Source organism: Lepus europaeus, chromosome 4, assembly GCF_033115175.1.
Source record: "Lepus europaeus isolate LE1 chromosome 4, mLepTim1.pri, whole genome shotgun sequence".
NCBI lineage: Eukaryota > Metazoa > Chordata > Mammalia > Lagomorpha > Leporidae > Lepus > Lepus europaeus.
In genome coordinates this window covers 92,525,812-92,544,582 of record NC_084830.1, presented here as the reverse complement: position 1 = coordinate 92,544,582, position 18,771 = coordinate 92,525,812, and positions in this window count along the sequence as shown.

The following is an 18,771-nucleotide window of genomic DNA, read 5'->3' as shown; positions in this document are numbered from 1 at the left end:
CTAATGCAAACCTATGGAGGCAGCAATGATGGCTTGAGGAATTAGGTTCCTGCCACCCACATGGGAGATCTGGATTGAATTCCTGGCTCTCAGCCTTAGCATGACCCAGTACCTGCAAATGCAGATGTTAAGGGAATGAATCAACAGATGGGGACACACACACACACACACACATTCTCTCTCTCTCTCTCTCTTTCTCTGCCTCTCAAATTCCTGCTTGACAGGGATTAAGGAGCTATGAGTCTCTTGAGCTGAGAACAGCACTGACTGTGAGAGGTTGTGAAATAAGCATTTGATGGGAAGGTAAAGGCAGATGAGGGTGTAATTTCAAAGCTTCCTTTTCTACATTTTTTTTCTTTTTCAGCCAGGAGTTAGACTCTAATTCACCTTCGTATTGAAGCCAAGCCTGTTCTGGAGGAGCCACCAATGGGGGTTCTGGATTCACGCCTATAGGATGCAGGGGCTCCCAGGAAGCTGGAGAGCCCGCTGTGACTCCCGTCACTCAGTGAGTGTGGGACATGGGCTGATTCCTTAAACTCCCTGTGTTCCATTTTCCTAGCCTAAACACTGGGACTATAGGGTCTCAACACGTTATTGTGAGAAGAAGATGATATAACAGAGGAATTTAGCACAGTCCGTAGGCATGTGCTGAACTCCATGTTAAGTATTGTTATTCTGTTATTTGTCATCATAACGCAAAAGAAGGGATTTAATGCTTGGCTGAAGGCTGTACACCTGTCCTCACTTGCTCTCTTCCTTCTTTCTTCCCTCCTGCAATGTTTCAAAGAAAACTCAAGACATCACATCATTTCATCCAGAGCGTTTGCTGTATGGTTGAAATCTAATTTAGCAGTTGTGTGGTATTCTACCAGGTGATTTTGGTAGTGGACACAAGGGGTCCATTCACTAGGGAGGTGCCAATCAGCCTCCAGCAGGGGTGCTCAGGGGAAAGCTGTGCTGCCTTGGGATGAGTAAAGGAGACAGGGGAGAGGCAGAGTTCCCTGAAGAAACTGCCTCTCCAGGAGGAGGCTCATTGCAGGGCTAGGGGAGTGTCCACAATGAAGAAAAAGTGGGGTGGGAGGGCCCTTCCTCCTCGTCGTCCACATCCTCACACACTGAAGTTTCAGACTCGGCTCTGACTGTTTTCTCGCAGCTTTCCTGGCTTGGTGGTGTGGTGCGTTTGACCACAAGCTTGTGGGATAAGCTTTCCTGGAACATCCTCTGAGAAACAAGCTCTGATGAGCGAACTGTTTCAGATTCTCTGTCCTTGCTCTTGTACCCACCCCCCACCCCTTGCCTAAGTTGTACTTTTGGTTACAGATTTTTTTTTTTTTGGTTAAAGATTCATTTATTTATTTGAAAGTCAGAGTTGCTGAGAGGCAAAGGTGTGTGTGTGGGTCTTCCATTTGCTGGTTCACTCCCCAAATGGTCACAATAGCCTGAGCTGGGCTGATCCAAAGCCAGGATCCAGGACCTTCTTCTGGGTCTTCCACAGGGGTACAGGGAGGACTTGGGTCATCTTCTACTGCTTTCCCACGGAAGAGAGTTGGATCGGTAGTGGAGCAGCCAGGACTTGAACTGGCGCGCATATGGGATGTTGGCACTGCAGGTAGCAGCTTTACCCACTATGCCAGAGTGCCAGCCCCTTGGTTACAGATTTTATAAACTTGTAGGTAAATATTTTTTGTTAGCTGCCAGATATTTAGGTGGTAGATTACAAACTTTTACAAACTTTCATTACTGAACATAAATTATTTTCTGTACATATTATATGTATATGTCTATATATCTTTATATTATAATAGGTATAGAATAATACATACATTTTATGTGTATATATATTTAGAATATATTTCCCAAAATTAAATTATGAGATCCAAAAGCATGAACTTTTAAAAAAAGATTTATTTATTTATTTGAAAGAATGACAGAGAGGGAAGAGAGAGAGAGAGAGAGAGAGAGAGAATCTTCCATTTGCTAGTTCACTCCCCAAAGGCCCATGACAGCCAGGCTTGAGCCAAACTGAACCCAGGAACCAGGAACTCCATCCAGGTCTCCCACATGGGTGGCAGGTGCCCAATAACTTGAGCCATCCTCTACTGCCCTCACAAGTGCATTATCAGTAATCTAGTTATGGAGTGGAGTAGCCAGGACTGCAACCAGTACTCTGATGTGGGATGCTGGAGTAGCAGGTGGTGAATTAACCTGCTATGCCACAACACTGGACCCCCAAAATATGAACTTTTAAAGACATGTACCTGATACACATTTCTAGCCTTTCTTCTCACATTTAGGAGGAATGGTTGGTATGAATAAAGACTCCATTCTCACAAGCAACATTAGGCCGGGGATTGGATCTGTTGGGTCAATGCTTTATCTCCAACTGCTAGGCCCAAGTCTGACACACAGTACTGTTCATTGCATATTTGCAAATGAACAAATGGTGCTCCTTTTACATTATTTTTGCTGGCAATATGTTTACAGGTCATGCATTTATTATGGATTCTCTAAGTTCTGGACTTGGTGCGAGGTCCTGGACATCCAGGGATAAGTGACACTGCACCCATGTCTGCTCTCAAGGAGCCAGTCATCTCCGTTCTGTCAAGCTCCTCAAAGTGGGTACAGGACTGGGTGCTGGCTCACAGACTCCAGCCTCATTGAAATTAACCTGGAAATAGAGTGAGCATCTGGAAATATAGATAGAGACAGGTGGGGTGGCACAGTGCATTAAGTCCCCTCTTTTACCCATATTCCAGTCCAACTCCTGGCTTCTCTGCTTCCACTCCATCTTCCTGATAATGTGCTCAGGAGACAGATGATAACCCAAGTATTTAGGTTCCTGCCACCCATGCAGGAGACCTTGATGGAGTTCTGGGCTCCTGAGTTTGGTCTGGTCCATTTGGGGAGTAAACCAGTAGATGGAAAGGTCTGTTACTCTATCTATCAAGTGGATAAAATAAACAAATAAAGATTTAGACAAAGAAATAAGGGCTGACATGGCACAACAGATTAAGCTTCAGCTTGAGAGGCCATATCCCTTATCACAGCAGCAGCTCAAGTCCTAGCTGCTCAGCTTCTATTGCAGCTTCCTTCAAATGCACCTAAGAAGGCAGTGGAAGATGGCCCAAGTGTTTGAGATCTACATGGGTGACCGGATGGAACTCTGGGCTTGTGGCTTTGATCTGGCCCAGCCCAAGCCATTGCTGCCATTTGGGGAGTGAACCAGTGTATCTGGAAGATTTTTTTTCTCCCTCTCTCCCCTCCCCCCTGTCTGTCACTCTGACTTTCAAATAAATCAAATGAATCTTTTTTAAAAAGGGAAATATGGACAGTGACAACACAGAGTAATTTTATTTTGTTTTAAGATTTTATTTATTTATTTATTTGAGAGGTAAAGTTACAGACAATGAGAGAGAGAGAGTCAAAGAGAAAGGTCTTCTGTCCGTTGGTTCACTCTCAAAATGACTGCTACGGCCGGAGCTGAGCCGATCTGAAGCCAGGAGCCAGGTGCCTTTTCCTGGTCTTCCACGCCAATGCAGAAGCCCAAGGACTTGGGCCATTTTCTACTGCTATCCCAGGCCATAGCAGAGAGCTAGATAGGAAGAGGAGCAGCCAGGACTAGAACTGGCGCCACAGGCGGAGGATTAACCTACTGTGCCATGGTGCCGGCACCGATAGAGCAATTTTATGTTTTGTGATATCATAACAACAAAACATTAAGTTGTGTATTGTATAATTTTTAAAAAAATCTTCCAGGGCTGGCATTGTGGCATAGTGGGTAAAGCCGGTGCCTGATGCCTGCATCTCATATGGGTACTGGTTCGTGTTCTAACTTCTCCCATTCCAATCCAGTTCCTGCTGGTGCAGAAGATGGCCCAATTGTTTGGGTCCCTGTCACTCATATTGGGGACCCCAGTGAAGCTCTTGGCTCCTGGCTTCAGCCTGGCCAGCACTGGCCGTTGTGGCCATCTGGGGAATGAACTGGTGGATGGAAAATCCCTCTCTCTCTGTCTCTCTCTTTGTAACTCTTTCAAAATAAATAAAGCAATATTTAAAAAAAAAGGAAAAAATTAAAAAATATTTTCCTAGGAGTTCATTTTTCTTGTTTTTTATTAATTTGTCCAAGAAGTGGGAAAATTAATGATTCTTCACTAAAGCTAGATTGAGAAGCAATATTCTGTTCTATTTGGGTTCAGGAAGAGACTACCAGAACTTTCACGTGTATTCATGTATCACAAGTAAGGCAATTGAGCTTCCACAGTATTTGTTTCAGACAAGACTTCACCCTCCCAGGGCCTGTGTGCACAGGCATTTTTCACAAACAGCTGGACACTCTCCCAAGGGAATGGTGGGGTCCACACACCCAGGATCAAGGCTACAGTGTCCTCAGTATAGTGGAATGTGTCACAGTGTGGTTGAGCCTAGATAAATATGTCTTCAGATGACACTCTCTGGCATTAACTAAAGCAATACTACAAAGTGAGCAAGAGACTAAAAGATATCAACAAGAAATCATGAATTGAAGACAATGGCACTCACATACACACAAGCTAAAATAAGAAAATGGGGGCTGGCATTGTGGTGCGGTGGGCTAAGCCATCGCTTGCAACGTTGATATCTCCTGTTAGCACCCATTCCAGTCCTCACTGCTGCATTTCCAATCCAGCTCCTACTACTGTGCCTGGGAATGCAGCAAAAGACAGCCCAACTACCTGGGCCCCTGCCACACACACAGGGGATTCAGACATAGTTCTTGCTTCCTGGCTTCAGCCTGGCCCAGTCTAGGCCATTATGGCCACTTGGGGGAGTGAACCAGTGGATGGATGAGCGATCTCTCTAGCTCTCTCTCTTTCTGTAACTGCCTTTCAAATAAATAAATTGAACTTTTTTAAAAAGTAAGAAAATGACAGAATTGTTACTCTGCCACCTAATATAAGCTCATCATCAGTCTCACTATGGGGCAGAAAAAAGCCTGATTAGATCTGACAGTAAATCATACATTGAAATTGTCAATAAGAAAATTTTGAAAGATGTATCGATAACCAGTATTAATGAGCCTCACCCTAGGAGATATGTTATGAAAAGTATAAAGCCATGAGAGAGCTAAGTGTCTACAAAGCACATGTCCAGAACACAAAGACAACCCTCTGTTAACCAGGACAGAAGGTACCCCATAACCACCCCAGTGTGGCATGTTTATTGTTAGAAAAGAAGGTTGAAATCCCAACAAAACTGATGATATCTTCAATATGGTGTTTTCTGGACAAACATTGTGATTCTCTCTGAATGGCCTAACTGAAGTTCACTAGTCTAATCATGTTGTACTTGAGTGAGTGCAAATAGGGGAGCACCACCACTGATAAACGTTGATGGTGGAGAGCAGGCTCATGTCCTAAAGAACTCTTGACCCTGAAGCCCAAAGCAACAGGGTTTATAAAGGCAAAAACCACAAGGACAGGAGAGGGAATACATGGTTGCTAGGATTGGAGGAAATACAGGGTCAAGTTGACCTAAAGGCTGTGTGAAACTATGTGAATCTAATATCAATTACAATCTTGACAATAGACAAATTACAATCTTCACATTAATCCAGGTACAGCCTATCTGTTTTAAGCTTGAGTGATCAAGCCAGGAAGTTTCTATGCTCTGCCAAGTGGGATGCAGTACTGTTATTGTATGGTTACTGTTATTTTCTGAGTTTTAGATCATGCTTTCAGACCAGTATCTCATGGTAGAGGGTGCTTTCTCAAGATGGAGTCCCTGCCATCAAGATGTCACTTTAATTACAAGGCACATGCTTTTCTTCTGTCCTGAGGATCAGGGGCCCTTACAATGCTCAGAGCTGGTCTCAGTTTTGTGAGCTTGCCTGTAGTTTAAGCCAGTAAAGAGATCACTCAATTTTCTGTTAGTGAATGATCTCTTTTTTCCTATAGCGCATTTCTCAGCAAATGGTGGCATTATTTTATTTTTTATTATTTATTTATTTTGACAGGCAGAGTTAGACAGTGATAGAGAGAGAGACAGAGAGAAAGGTCTTCCTTCCATTGGTTCCCCAAGTGGCTGCTACGGCTGATGTATTGTGGCCAGCGTGCTGTGCCAATCCGAAGCCAGGAGCCAGGAGCCAGGTGCCTCCTCCTGCTCTCCCATGCGGGTGCAGGGCCCAAGGACCTGGGCCATCCTCCACTGCCTTTGCAGGCCACAGCAGAGAGCTGGACTGGAAGAGGAGCAACAGGGACTAGTACCCGGCGCCCCAACTGGGACTAGAACCCGGGGTGCCGGCGCCACAGCCTGAGGATTAGCCTAGTGAGCCACGGCGCTGGCCTGGTGGCAGTATTTTTAAAAATTATTTATTAATTTTATTTATTTGAAAAGCAGACAGATTTTCCACCTGCTGGTTCACTCCCCAAGTGCCTGAAACATCATGGGATGGGCCAGACCAAAGTCAGGAGCCAGAACTCAATCCAGGTTTCCTGCATATGCAGCAAGTTCCTAAGGTATTTGAGCTATCATTTCTACTGCCTCCTAGGGTGCATGTTAGCAGACATTTGAAATTGGGGGTAGAGCTAGAACTTGAACCTAGGAACTCTGACATTGGATACAGGTGTCTCAAGTATTGTTTTAACCACCGTACAAAATGCCCATCTCTAATGCTATACTTTAAATGTAAATTTCTTTTTAAGAGAAGTTTTTTTTTTAAAAAATGTATTTATTTCTTTGAAAGGCAAAGTTACACAAAGAGGGGGAGAGGCAGAGAGAGAGAGAAAGAGAGAGAGAGAGAGAGAGAGAGAGAGAGAGAGAGAGAGAGAAAGAGAGAGAGAAAGAATCTTCTATCTGCTGGTTCATTCCCCAAATAGCAATGGTGGAGCTGGGCCAGAATGAAGCCAGAAGCCTGGAGCCTCTTCCTGGTTTACCACTTGGGTGCAGGGACCCAAGCATTTGGGCCATCTTTCACTGCTTTCCCAGGCCATTAGCAGGGAGCTAGATCGAAAGTGGAACAATTGGGATTCAAACCAATTCACAGATGCCAGCACCCCAGGCAGCTGCTTAACTCATTGCCCCACAATACGGGCTCCTGGCCTTATTTTCAATAATATTTATATTTCAATATACTTATTTGTCAATATACTTATACTTCAATAATACTTCAATTCAATACTTTACGAATTTTTAAAAAATTAATAGCAAAAGGAAAAAATCCACAACACCCTGAGGAAATATCAAGACCTTCAGGAACATTGCTGGGGTGAGGAAGGTAGATTGTTACTTGTTGCAGCCAAGAAAAATGAGCACCACGGGCAACCATGTGAGCATCTCAGGAAGCGTGTGTTGCAGAGAAACTGTTATAAGACTTGGGTTTAAAGCAGGCATTTTTGGGGGCAGCTTTGAGGAAATAGAATTTTTCTAAGGATCTGTGCTGCTAGAGAGCAGAGACAACTTTATGATTAATGACTTAATAGATTTCTTCTTTTTTTAAAGATGAGAAGCAAGGGTAAAGCTATGATTTATAAAGAAGCAGCAGTTACTCATACTAGCCAGGAGAGGGGGATGTTTGGTCATTTTATGCTTTGTAAAATGTTGGTTCAAAATTAAAAAATATTTTTTTTTGTGGAAGGAATCTTTAACATGAAATCTATCCTTTCAACAGATTTCCAGTGTATAATACGTAAGTGTTGGTTGCAGATACAGTGTTGTACAATAGTTATCCAGAACTTACTCATCTTAAGTGAAACTTTATGCCTGTGATAAATAGCTTCCCAATTCTCACTTGTCTCCAGCCACTAGTAACTAGCATTTTAGCAGTGTTTTGAGGAATTTGTCTATTTTAGGTAGAAGTAGCATCATGCAGCCCTTGCCTTTCCATACCTGCAGTATTTTTACTCAGCATGTTGTTGCATAACTCAGACTTTTTTTTTTTTTTTTAAATACAGGTAGAGATACAGACAGTGAGAGACAGAGAGAAAGGTCTTCCTTCCATGACTGGTGCTGTGCCGATCTGAAGCCAGGAGCCAGGTGCTTCTCCTGGTCTCCCAAGTGGGTGGAGGGGCCCAAGCACTTGGGCCATCCTCCACTGTCCTCCTAGGCCACAGCAGAGAGCCGGACTGGAAGAGGAGCAATCAGGACTAGAACCTGGAGCCCATATGGGATATTGGTGCCTCAGGCGGAGGATTAACCAAGTAAGCCATGGCACCAACCCCCAGACTGTCTTTTTAAATGGTTAAAAAATCCAATGTTATATATATGCCACATTTTCTTTACTCACTCACCCATCAGTGGAAATTTAAGTTGTTTTTACATTTTGCTTATTCTGAAAAATGCTGCAAGGAATGTACAGGACAGATAGATACTTCTTACAAACCCTAATTTCAATTCTTCTGCGTATATGCCTGGAAGTGGGATTACTGTACCATAGAGTAGGTTTATTGAACATTTGTAAATTAAAAATACTGTTTTCCAAAGCACCTGCATTGTTTTTCATTTCCACATGCAAATGTTCCAATTTCTTCACTTTTTTGTCAAGCACTTCTTATATCCATCTATTTAAAAATAATGTTTAATTTCATCTGCTAGAAAAGGAGAGAGAGAGAGACAGACAGACAGAGAGACAGAGAGGTAAGAGAGGAGGAGTCTGGGTGTGGCAGAGAGAGGTCTCTACCATATGCTGATTTACTCTGCAACAGCCAGGTCTATGCAAGGCCAAAGCCAGGGGCCTGGGAATCTATCCATCCCCTGTGTGGGTGGCAGGGGTCAAGCACTTGAGCCATCATCTGCTGCCTTCCAGATGCATTAGCAGGAAGCTGGATTGGAAGCAGAGGTGCTGGCACACTAATCAGTACTTTGATACAGGACACAAGCTGTAGCTTAACTTGCTGTGCCACAATGTCCCTCCCTCCTTTTTTAGATAATAGCCATCCTGACAGGTATGGGCAACACCTTATTGTGGTTTAGACATGGCTTTCCTTAATGATTAGGGATGATGAGTAATTTTTCATTTACCTACTGGCTTTTATGTACCTTCTTTGGAGAAATGTCTATTCAAGTCTTGAGACTGTTTATCCATGCGGTTGTTGATATTTTAGTTGTTGAGTTGTACGAGATTCTTATATATTTTCTGAATCCCTTATCAGATATGTGGTTCATAACATATTCCCTCATTCTGCAGGTTGGCAGTTCACTCTGTTGATCCTTTCCTTTGCCATGCAGCAGCTTTATAGTTGGAGGTGTTCTCATCTGTTTTTTGTTTTGCTTTGTTTTATTTATTTATTTATTTATTTATTCATTTATTTTTGTGCTTTTGGTGTCATATTCATGGAATCATTGCCATGACCAATCTGATGAAACTTTCTCTCTGTTTTCTTAGGAGGGTTTAAAGTTTCAGATCATATGTGTAAGGTTTTAATTCATTTGACTTCATTTTTGTGTATGGCATAAAATCCAGTTTTATTCTTTTATATGTATACATCCACTTCTAACAACACCATTTGTTGAAGAGCCTATCTTTTTCCCATTGTGTTGTCTTGATACCCTTCAGGAAAAACACTTTAAAAAAATGTATGGCAGGAGTCTGCATTGTGGTGCAGTGAGTTAAGCCACTAGCCATGATGCAAGCATTGTATATACTCCACTTTTGATCCAGTTCCCTGCAAATGACTTGGGAAAGCAGAAGATGGTCTAAGTATTTGGGCCCCTGTTACTCATGTGAGCTGCCTGGATGAAGCTTTGTCTTCTTCTTCTTCTTCTTCTTTTTTTTTTTTAAATAGAGGCCGGCGCTGCGGCTCACTAGGCTAATCCTCTCCCTGTGGCGCCAGCACCCAGGGTTCTAGTCCTGGAAGGGGCGCCGGATTCTGTCCCGGTTGTTCCTCTTCCAGTCCAGCTCTCTGCTGTGGCCCTGGAAGGCAGTGGAGGATGGCCCAAGTGCTTGGGCCCTGCACTCGCATGGGAGACCAGGAGGAAGCACCTGGCTCCTGGCTTCAGATCGGCGTAGCGTGCTGGCTGTAGTGGCCATTTCGGGGGTGAACCAACGGAAGGAAGACCTTTTTCTCTGTCTGTCTCTCTCTCACTGTCTAACTCTGCCTGTCAAAAAAAAAAAAAAAAAAAAAAAAAAGAATGAAGATCCAAACAAGGTCAACACATTAGATTTGGATTATGTCTCCCAAAAGCTTTCAATTTAGAGGAATTTCTTTGCTCCCCCCCCCCTTTTTTTAAAGATTTAGTTTATTTACTTGAAAGACAGAGTTACAGAGAGAGGTAGAGACAGAGAGAGAGGTCTTCCATCCACTGGTTCATTCCCTAGATGGCTGCAACAGCCGGAGCTGCACTGATTGAAGCCAAGAGCCAGGAGCTTCTTCCAGGTCTCCCACATGGGTGCAGGGGCCCAAGGACTTGGGCCATCTTCTACTGATTTCCCAGGCCACAGCAGAGAGCTGGATTGGAAGAGGAGCAGCCAGGACTAGAACCAGCACCCATATGGGATGCCGGCACTTCAGGCCAGGGCTTTAACCTGCTGTGCCATAGTGTTGGCCCCATGGATGAAACTTCTGGTTCCAGGCTTCAGCATGGCTCAGCTCTTCCTTTTGCAGTCATTTGGAGAGTGAACCAGTGGATGGAAGAACTCTCTCCTCCTCCCTCTGTAACTCTGCCTTTCAAATAAATAAATAAATAAATAAATAAATAAATCCTTTTTAAGAATGTGCAGCTTTGTTTGCTTTATTTCTGAGCTGTGTATTCTCTTCAATTGGTCTGTATGTCTTTAAAAAAAAAACTACACATTTATTTATTTGAAAAGCAGAGCTAGAGAGAGGGAGAGACAGAGATCTTCCATCTGCTGGTTCACTCCTCAAATGGCTACAACTGCAGGGGTTGGGTCTGGCAGAAGACAGGAGCTGGAACTCCACCTGGGTCTCCCATGTAGGTGTCAAGGGACCAAGTACTTGGGCCATCATCTGGATCAGAGGTGGAGAAGCTAGAATTTGAGCTGGCACTCATGTGAGATGCATCACTGTCTGCAGCCCAATCTGCTGTGTTACAACACTGGCCCCTACATGTCTGTCTCTGTGCTGGTACCACACTGTTTTGATTTCTGTAACTTCTGATATATTTTGAAATTAAGAAGTGTGATGTCTTTAGCTTTTTTCTTCCACAGTATTGATTTGCCTACTTGTAGTTTTTTGTGGTTCCATGTGAACATCAGGATTTTTTTATTTTATTTTTTCTATTTTAAAAAATGCCTTTAGGATTTTGAAAAGAATTACACTGAATCTGTTTATCACTTTGGGTATTATGGACATTTTAACAATATTAAATTTAATCTTACTTAATTTCTTTTATAAATGTTTTGCAGTTTTCAGTATATAAATCTTTTGCATTTTTAGCTAAATTTCTTCCTAAATATTTTATTCCTTTTGGTGGTATTATAAATGTATTGTTTTCTTAATTTTCTTTTCAAATAGTTTGCTGTTGGTGCACATAAACAACTGATTTTTGTATATTGATTTTTTTTTATCCAGCAGCTTTACTTAATTAATTTATTCTAAGTTTTTTTTTTTTTAAAGAAGTCTTTGGAGAATCATATAGACACACACACATATGATAATTTTATTTCTTCTTTTCCAGTTGAGATGTCTTTATTTCTTTTTTTTATCTAATTTCCCTGTAGAGGATTTCAAGTACTAAGATGAGTAAAAGTAGCTGGAGTGTGCATCTTTGCCTTGCTTCTGATTTCAGAGGAAAAATTTTCAATTTTTCACTCTGGAAGCTGATGTTAACTGTGGGATTTCCTTATTATATTGAGTCATTTTCCTTCTACTCCTAGTTTGTTGAGTTTTTTTTTTTTTACTAGCTATATTGAATTTTTATCAAGCATTTTCCTGCATCCATTGTAATGATCATGTGATTTTATCCCTTATTCTGTTGACTTGGCATGATATATTAACTGAGTTTTGCATATTGAACCATTGTTGTATTTCAGGGATGAATTCCATGTGGTCATATGCCTAGGGATTCAGCCTATTAGTATTTTGTTGAGGATTTTTGTAGTTACATTTATCAGGGATACTGACCTGTAGTGTTATTCTCTTGTAGTATCTTTGTCCAGCTTTAGTATCAGGGTAATGTTGGCTTCATAAATTGATTTGGAAATATTCTCTTATCTCTAGTTTTTTTAGAGAATTTGAGGAAGATTAACACTAATTCATCTTTAAGTGTTTGGTAGAATTCACAATTGAAGCCATGTAGTCCTGCCATTTTATTGGGAGAATTTGTTTTTGTTTTTGCTTTAGGAAACCCTGACCTCCTGTTCTCTCTCTCTCTCTCTTTTAGGTGATTTATTTATTTATTTGAAAGACAGAGTTACAGAGAGGGAGAGGGAGGGAATTTTTCATCTACTGGTTCACCCCCAAAATGGCCACAATAGCCAGAGCTGAGCTGATCCAAAGCCAGGAGCCAGGAGCTTCTTCTGGTGCCAGACCCAAGGACTTGGGCCATCCTCCACTGCCTTCTCAGGCACATTAGTCCAGAGCTGGATTGGAAGAGGAGCAGCCAGGTCTCGAACTGGCACCCATATGGGATGCGGGTGCTGCAGGCCAGGGCTTTAACCCGCTGTGCCACACTATTAGCCTATTGGGAGAATTTTGACTACTGATTCAATGTCCTTTGTAGTTTTGGGTCTGTTTATGCTTTCTATGTTTCTACAAATTTATCAGTTTTTTCCCCTAGATTATCCAGCTTGTTGGCACGTAATTGTTTATAGTAGTATCTTATAATACCTTGTGAATTTAATTATTTATCTTTTTTTTTTTTAATTTGAGAGGGAAAGAGAGAAAGAGAGAGGAACAGCATTCCAATCCACTGGCTTACTCCCCAAATATGCAACAGCTGGAGCTATGACAGGTTTTTCACAATGGTGGCAGGGATCCAGATACTTGAGCCATCACTTGTTGCCTTCCAGGGTCTACATAAACAGGAAGCTGGAATCAGAAACCAGAACCAGGATGTGAACCCAACTACTCTGCTATGGGACACAGGCATCTTAAATGGTGTCTTACCTGCTAGGCCAAATGCCTATGTCTTACAGTCCATATAATTTATGTGTCATTAGTTATACCTTCTTTCATTTTGTATTTCATTTATTCATGGGTCCTCTAATTTTTTCTTCATTACTTTAAGAGTTTGTCAATTGTGTTAATGCTAAAAAAATCAACTCATTATCATTGATTTTTTTCTCCTGTTGCTGTGTTATCTATTTTGTTTATTTTTACTCTGATATTTGCTATTTCATTCCTTCAGTTAACTTGGGCTTATTTTTAACCTCCTTATGTGGTAAAGTTGTATTATTTATTTGGAGTCTCATTTAAAATTTTGTTTATTTATTTAATATATTTGAAAGCAGGAAGAAAGAGAGAGAGAGAGAGAGGCAAAGAAGGAGAGAGGTCTTCCATCTACTGTTCACTGCCCAAATTCCCACAACAGCAAAGGCTGGGCGAGGTCATAGCCAGAAACCAGGAGCTCCATCCAGATCTACTATGTGGGTGGCAGGGACCCAGATACTCAACCATCAATGTGGTAGATCTTCCTGTGCTTTCTCAGGCCATTAGCAGGGAGCAGGATTGGAAATGGAGAAGCTGGTTCTCAAACCAGGGCCCATATAGAATACTAGCACTGTAGGCAGAGGCTTAACCTACTACACCACAGTGATGGCCCTTAAAACAATCAAGTTTCATATTTGTTTATGTATTTACCTTTACCAGTGAAGTCATGTTGGTATTTAGCATTCTTTCAGTTCACATTGAAGTGACATCCTGACAGTAGGGACTCCATTTTAGAGCACCCAAGACCATGAGACTATCCAAGATTGAGTGTGTTTCTCTTCCCCAGAATCTGGCATTTCCTCTGAAGAGCTAGCAAGCCATTCCAGGGTTTGAACACTTTTAAATTCATTAATATAATTTTTGATTTGTGTTTAAAAAAGATTAGTCAGAGCCAGCATTGTCGCATAGCAGGTTAAGCCACATCCTGTGATAATAGCATCCCATATGGGCACCAGCTTGAGACTTGGCTGCTCCACTTCCAATCTGGCTCCCTGCTAATGCATCTGGGAAAGCAGTAGAAGATGGCCCAAGTGTTTGGGCCTCTGCACCCATGTGGGAGACCTGGAAGAAGCTCCAGGCTCCTGACTTCAGCCTGGCCTAGCCTTTTCCTCCTTTTTGTACTTGGCACAATGTTACCATCAAATGTCAAATGTCACCATCTCTCCAGGAAGATGGATAATGGATTATTCTATGGCCCTACTTCTGTGTGTATAGTTTTACAGCATTCGTGAAAGCATGTGTACTTGTGTACATATCTAAATCCTTGGAGAAAGCCTTGTCTTACTAACATAGCACAAGCTTTGGAGAAAAGAATTTGAATTATAGCATTGCCATTTAAACTTTATAGACTTTAGGTACAACCACTTCTTTTACACAATGGAAATAATCATGTTTAGCTTGGGTGCTTTTATATAAGAGGCAATCAATGGGTGCAGTTTGTTCTCCATTCATACTGAGAGGATCATGATCTCTTTAAGGTTCTATTTGCATCTTTCTATTTTAGTAGCTAGCAAGTTTAACATGTAGTAAACTCTCAAATATTTATTGAGTGAAAGATAGAATGTATATACAGGAATTAAATGTAGGCCTTGAAAGAATTTATCTAAAATATTTATTATATACTTTCTTAACATCAAGTATATAAACTGTAGCAAAAACAGTGAGAAGATCTCTTGTCATTTCATAGTAGTGTATTTTCAATTTGACATCTGATTATGGAGACAAACCAGAAATCTAAACTCTACTTCCTTGATGTCCTTTTGCAAAATAATTTTCAGGCTGAAACAACTGGCTTCTATCCTTCTAACTCAGATTTTGTAACTCAGAGGTCCTCAATCATTTGAAATTTGGTTATATACAAAATCAAACCTAATTCAGACCATTAATTACAGAGCCCTTAATGTTCTATTCAGCTCTGATGGCTATATTCTCTGGAAGAAAACGGCAACAATTATAAAACAGTAATTCCTGTTGGCTTGGCAATTTCAACTTCTTTGGGATTTTACCCAACTCTACATTTATTAAACCCTATTTTCCCACTTGTTAGGAAGAAGGTACATCGGGAAATTGCACAGATTAGCTTCGGCTACTTTGCATTCAGGATCATCAAGAATAAGCCAGGGCTGCAAACCAGGAAGAGTGGACAGATGTCACTTTGCCTGCCCAGTGTCTGTTCCTCCTTCTGGCCATAGAGCCATCATTTTGCACCAGGGAGTTAACTCTCCACACTCTTTCAGTCTTGCTTGGACTACAAACTATGGTGATTTCTTGCTTCCTGTGCAATGAATGGTGCCCTCCCTGGGCAGACTAGATGTCCTCTATCCACCCGAGATGCCAGGTGTCCATTCCTACTCCCCAGCTCTCCAGGGATGCCCTCAGTTCCAGTTCACCCAAACCCTTCTGGGAACCATCCAAGGGCCTCAAGGTGAGGCCCTTTTCACTTGTTATGGAGAGTGGGTTCCTGTTGCTTATAACCAATAAATCCTAACACAGATAGGAAAATTTGTTTAGCAGGGAAAATTATTTTAATCTCAGCATTATCTTAAGCAATGTCAAGTGGCTGTACCCCATCCACTGTACAATAATGAATGCCTAACAACAGATGGCTCCTATGCAGCTGGGAGCAGTCTGCCGGCCCTCCTGAGCCTCAGCTTTCTCATCTGTAAAATGACAATTATAAAACTACTGGATACATTTTTTACAGGCTCGCTGTGACAGCAAATTAAAACAATGAAAAATCGCAAAGTACATGAAATAGTAAGGTATTTATCTGTCATTCATTCTCTTAACAAATATTTCCTACAATACCAACTGTTCCAAACACACACACACATACACACACATCACCATGGGGGTATTTTAGTGTTCATACTGCACAGAATATTTCAGAGAAATAGTCAACTGTTTCCAAAAGTATGGGGTCCATGAATCTGAATGCTGATGTCCTAAGCAGGTACAATGAGAGTTCCTTGCTTTACCTTGGTTTGCAATGACCTCTTACATGGCCATTATTGTGTTTTAATGGGTATAGATTAATAAAGGGTATATGTTTAAGAGATACTTGAAATAAACTAGAATAGCATTGTATAGAAAAAATGGAATTTTATCTTAGACTGTCTGATCAGAAATTTTGGTTGACCCATAATTGTCTATGTTAAAATATAATCTTGTCATTTACAACAAGGTTGTCATTTACCTCCCTATACCTTTTCCTCACCTGCCAGGTACACCTAACCTGCCCAAGTAGTAAGAATAAAATGAGATCATACATTCTTTCAGAAGTGCAAGGCACTATCAAAATACAGTTAATTAATTAATAAGTTAATATTCATCCATCAGGAATTATTGTTTGCTTATAATTAAATATTTACTTAACAGTACTCACATTTCTTTTTAAAAAAAGATTTATTTATTTGAAAGGCAGAGTCAGAGAGAGAGCCTGAAGGAGAGACAGGGAAAGAGAGAGATCTTCCATCCACTGGTTCACTCTCTAAACTACAGAGGCTGGGGCTGGGCTAGGCCGAAGTCAGGAGCCTGAAACTCCATCTGAGTCTCCAATGTGGGTGGCAGGAGTCTAAGTACTTGGGCCATCTTCTGCTGCTTGCCCAGGTATGTTAACAAGGAATGGATCAGAAGTGAAGCAGCGAGGACTTGAACTGCATCTCTGAAATGGGATGCTGTCAACACAGGTGATGGCTTATCTCTATGCTACAATGCTGGTCACAATACTACTCACATTTCAGCCACCTCTGTATTGCTTTCAGCTAAACAAGCCTTTCTGACATTTTTTCCTAGTACAGTCTATGATTTATTTTAATAACATATAACATGCATATCCATGCTATTTACATGAAGCTACTCTGTGTGGACACAGACCAGCAGCAGTAGCAGAAGCACCTCTTTGGTGCCTGTGAGAAATTTACATTCTAGGCTCCGTGCAGGTGAACTGGGTCAGAATATCCAGGTGGGCCCAGGAATCTCTTTCACCAGGGTTTGTAGAGGATTCTGATGTCTGCTAAGTGCAGAAACATAGGTTTAAACCTTCCTTTCCCAGTTACTCATCTATATGCCAAATATAGTTCTCTAGTTTCATAATGTTAGTAATAACATTAATGACAATATAATAATAGTATAATAACCACATCTTAATGATTATACTATTTATTGATATACAATCATAAATTATATTTTACCAGTTATAATAATATATAAATATAAATACAATGATAAAATTGTTTTTAACTTATAGTTAATAATATAATAATTTATAGTATAAATAATATATACTAGCCATTGTATTAGCTACTTTTGTCCCCTCCTTCCTTTGATCTAATATTCATGGGCAGCCTAAGAAAACCAAAAAAGAAAATACCACTCTGCTACTCCAAACCCTCCAGATGCTCCCTGCCCCCCATCACAGTGCAAATCCCACCAACTGGCATTTCCCTAGAACCTGGGATGGGGACAGCCACATAAAAGGCCAATGGTATATTTTTATTAAATGAAGAAATAAAGCACTGACTGTGTTCCAGCCACTATGGAAAGAGTAGGTCCCCCTGTCCTTGCCGAGTGAAAGGTAGATCAGATTTTTTAGGTTGTATTGAAATTTTGTAGGTGGTTTTCTACAACCCAGAGTTTTCAACTTACATTTACCCTGCAGAGTCTGAGGGACAGTGGGATGGATGTTTGGCCTGGCAGTTCAGGCACCTGTTATGAAGCCTGCATGCCATATTGGAGAGCCTTGCTTGATTCTCAGCTCTGGCTCTGGATTCCGGCTTCCTGCCAATGCAGACCTTTGGAGGCAGCTGTAATGGCTCAAGTACTTGGGTCTCTGCTACCTACATAGAAGACCTAGACTGAATTCCCAGCTCTGTCTCCGGCCTCTACCAGGCCCCGGTCACTGTGGGCATTTGGAGAGTGAACGACTGGACGAGAGTTCTCTCTGTCTCTCTCTGCCTATCTGTTTCTGTTTCTGCCTCTCAAACAATAATTTAAAAAATGAATTCAGTCACATGTCTGTTTACAATATGAATTTTTTTTTAAAAAATGTCCTTGCATTTTATAGAAGAAAAGGACATAAATAAAAGTTGAGAAGTTAAGAAACCAGGCTTTCTGTTTTGTTTGATCACTTGGTTGTGTTTTGGGACTTTTCCCAATCAGCTTCAAGTGAGGGATGAATAATTCCTTGATAAATTTCCAGGGTCTTTTAGGGACCCTGAGCTCTCTGTCACTCAAGCAGCTAATAGGAAGCATGTCAGTCAAGCCAGGCATGTCTTGGTGAATAGAGTTCCACACGTGTGTAACGGCCCAGGGCCCAGGGAACTCCTTCGCTGGGGAACTGGCAGTGCTATTCATATTCAGATATAAACATAGAACTTTTATTTACCACGGCTGCCAGCTTTGGCTCTCCTTTGTGAAGGCCTCTCCACAGGGTCTCTCCTGTGTGTCCAGTCGAAATATTGAGTATTATCCTTTGGCTAAGCACAGTTTTCTCTCTGGATGCTTTTCCTCCACTATCTTGAAGAATAGCTCACTGCTGAATGTTCTACGAAACAAAAAAGGGAAAATAATGATTTAACCCCTGAGAATAATTTTTAAAAGACTGTCCAAGAAACATCTCCATAGAAGCCACATTGAATTCTAATATTTTCATTTGAAGATAGGATTCATGGTTCTTTCTCTTTGTAGA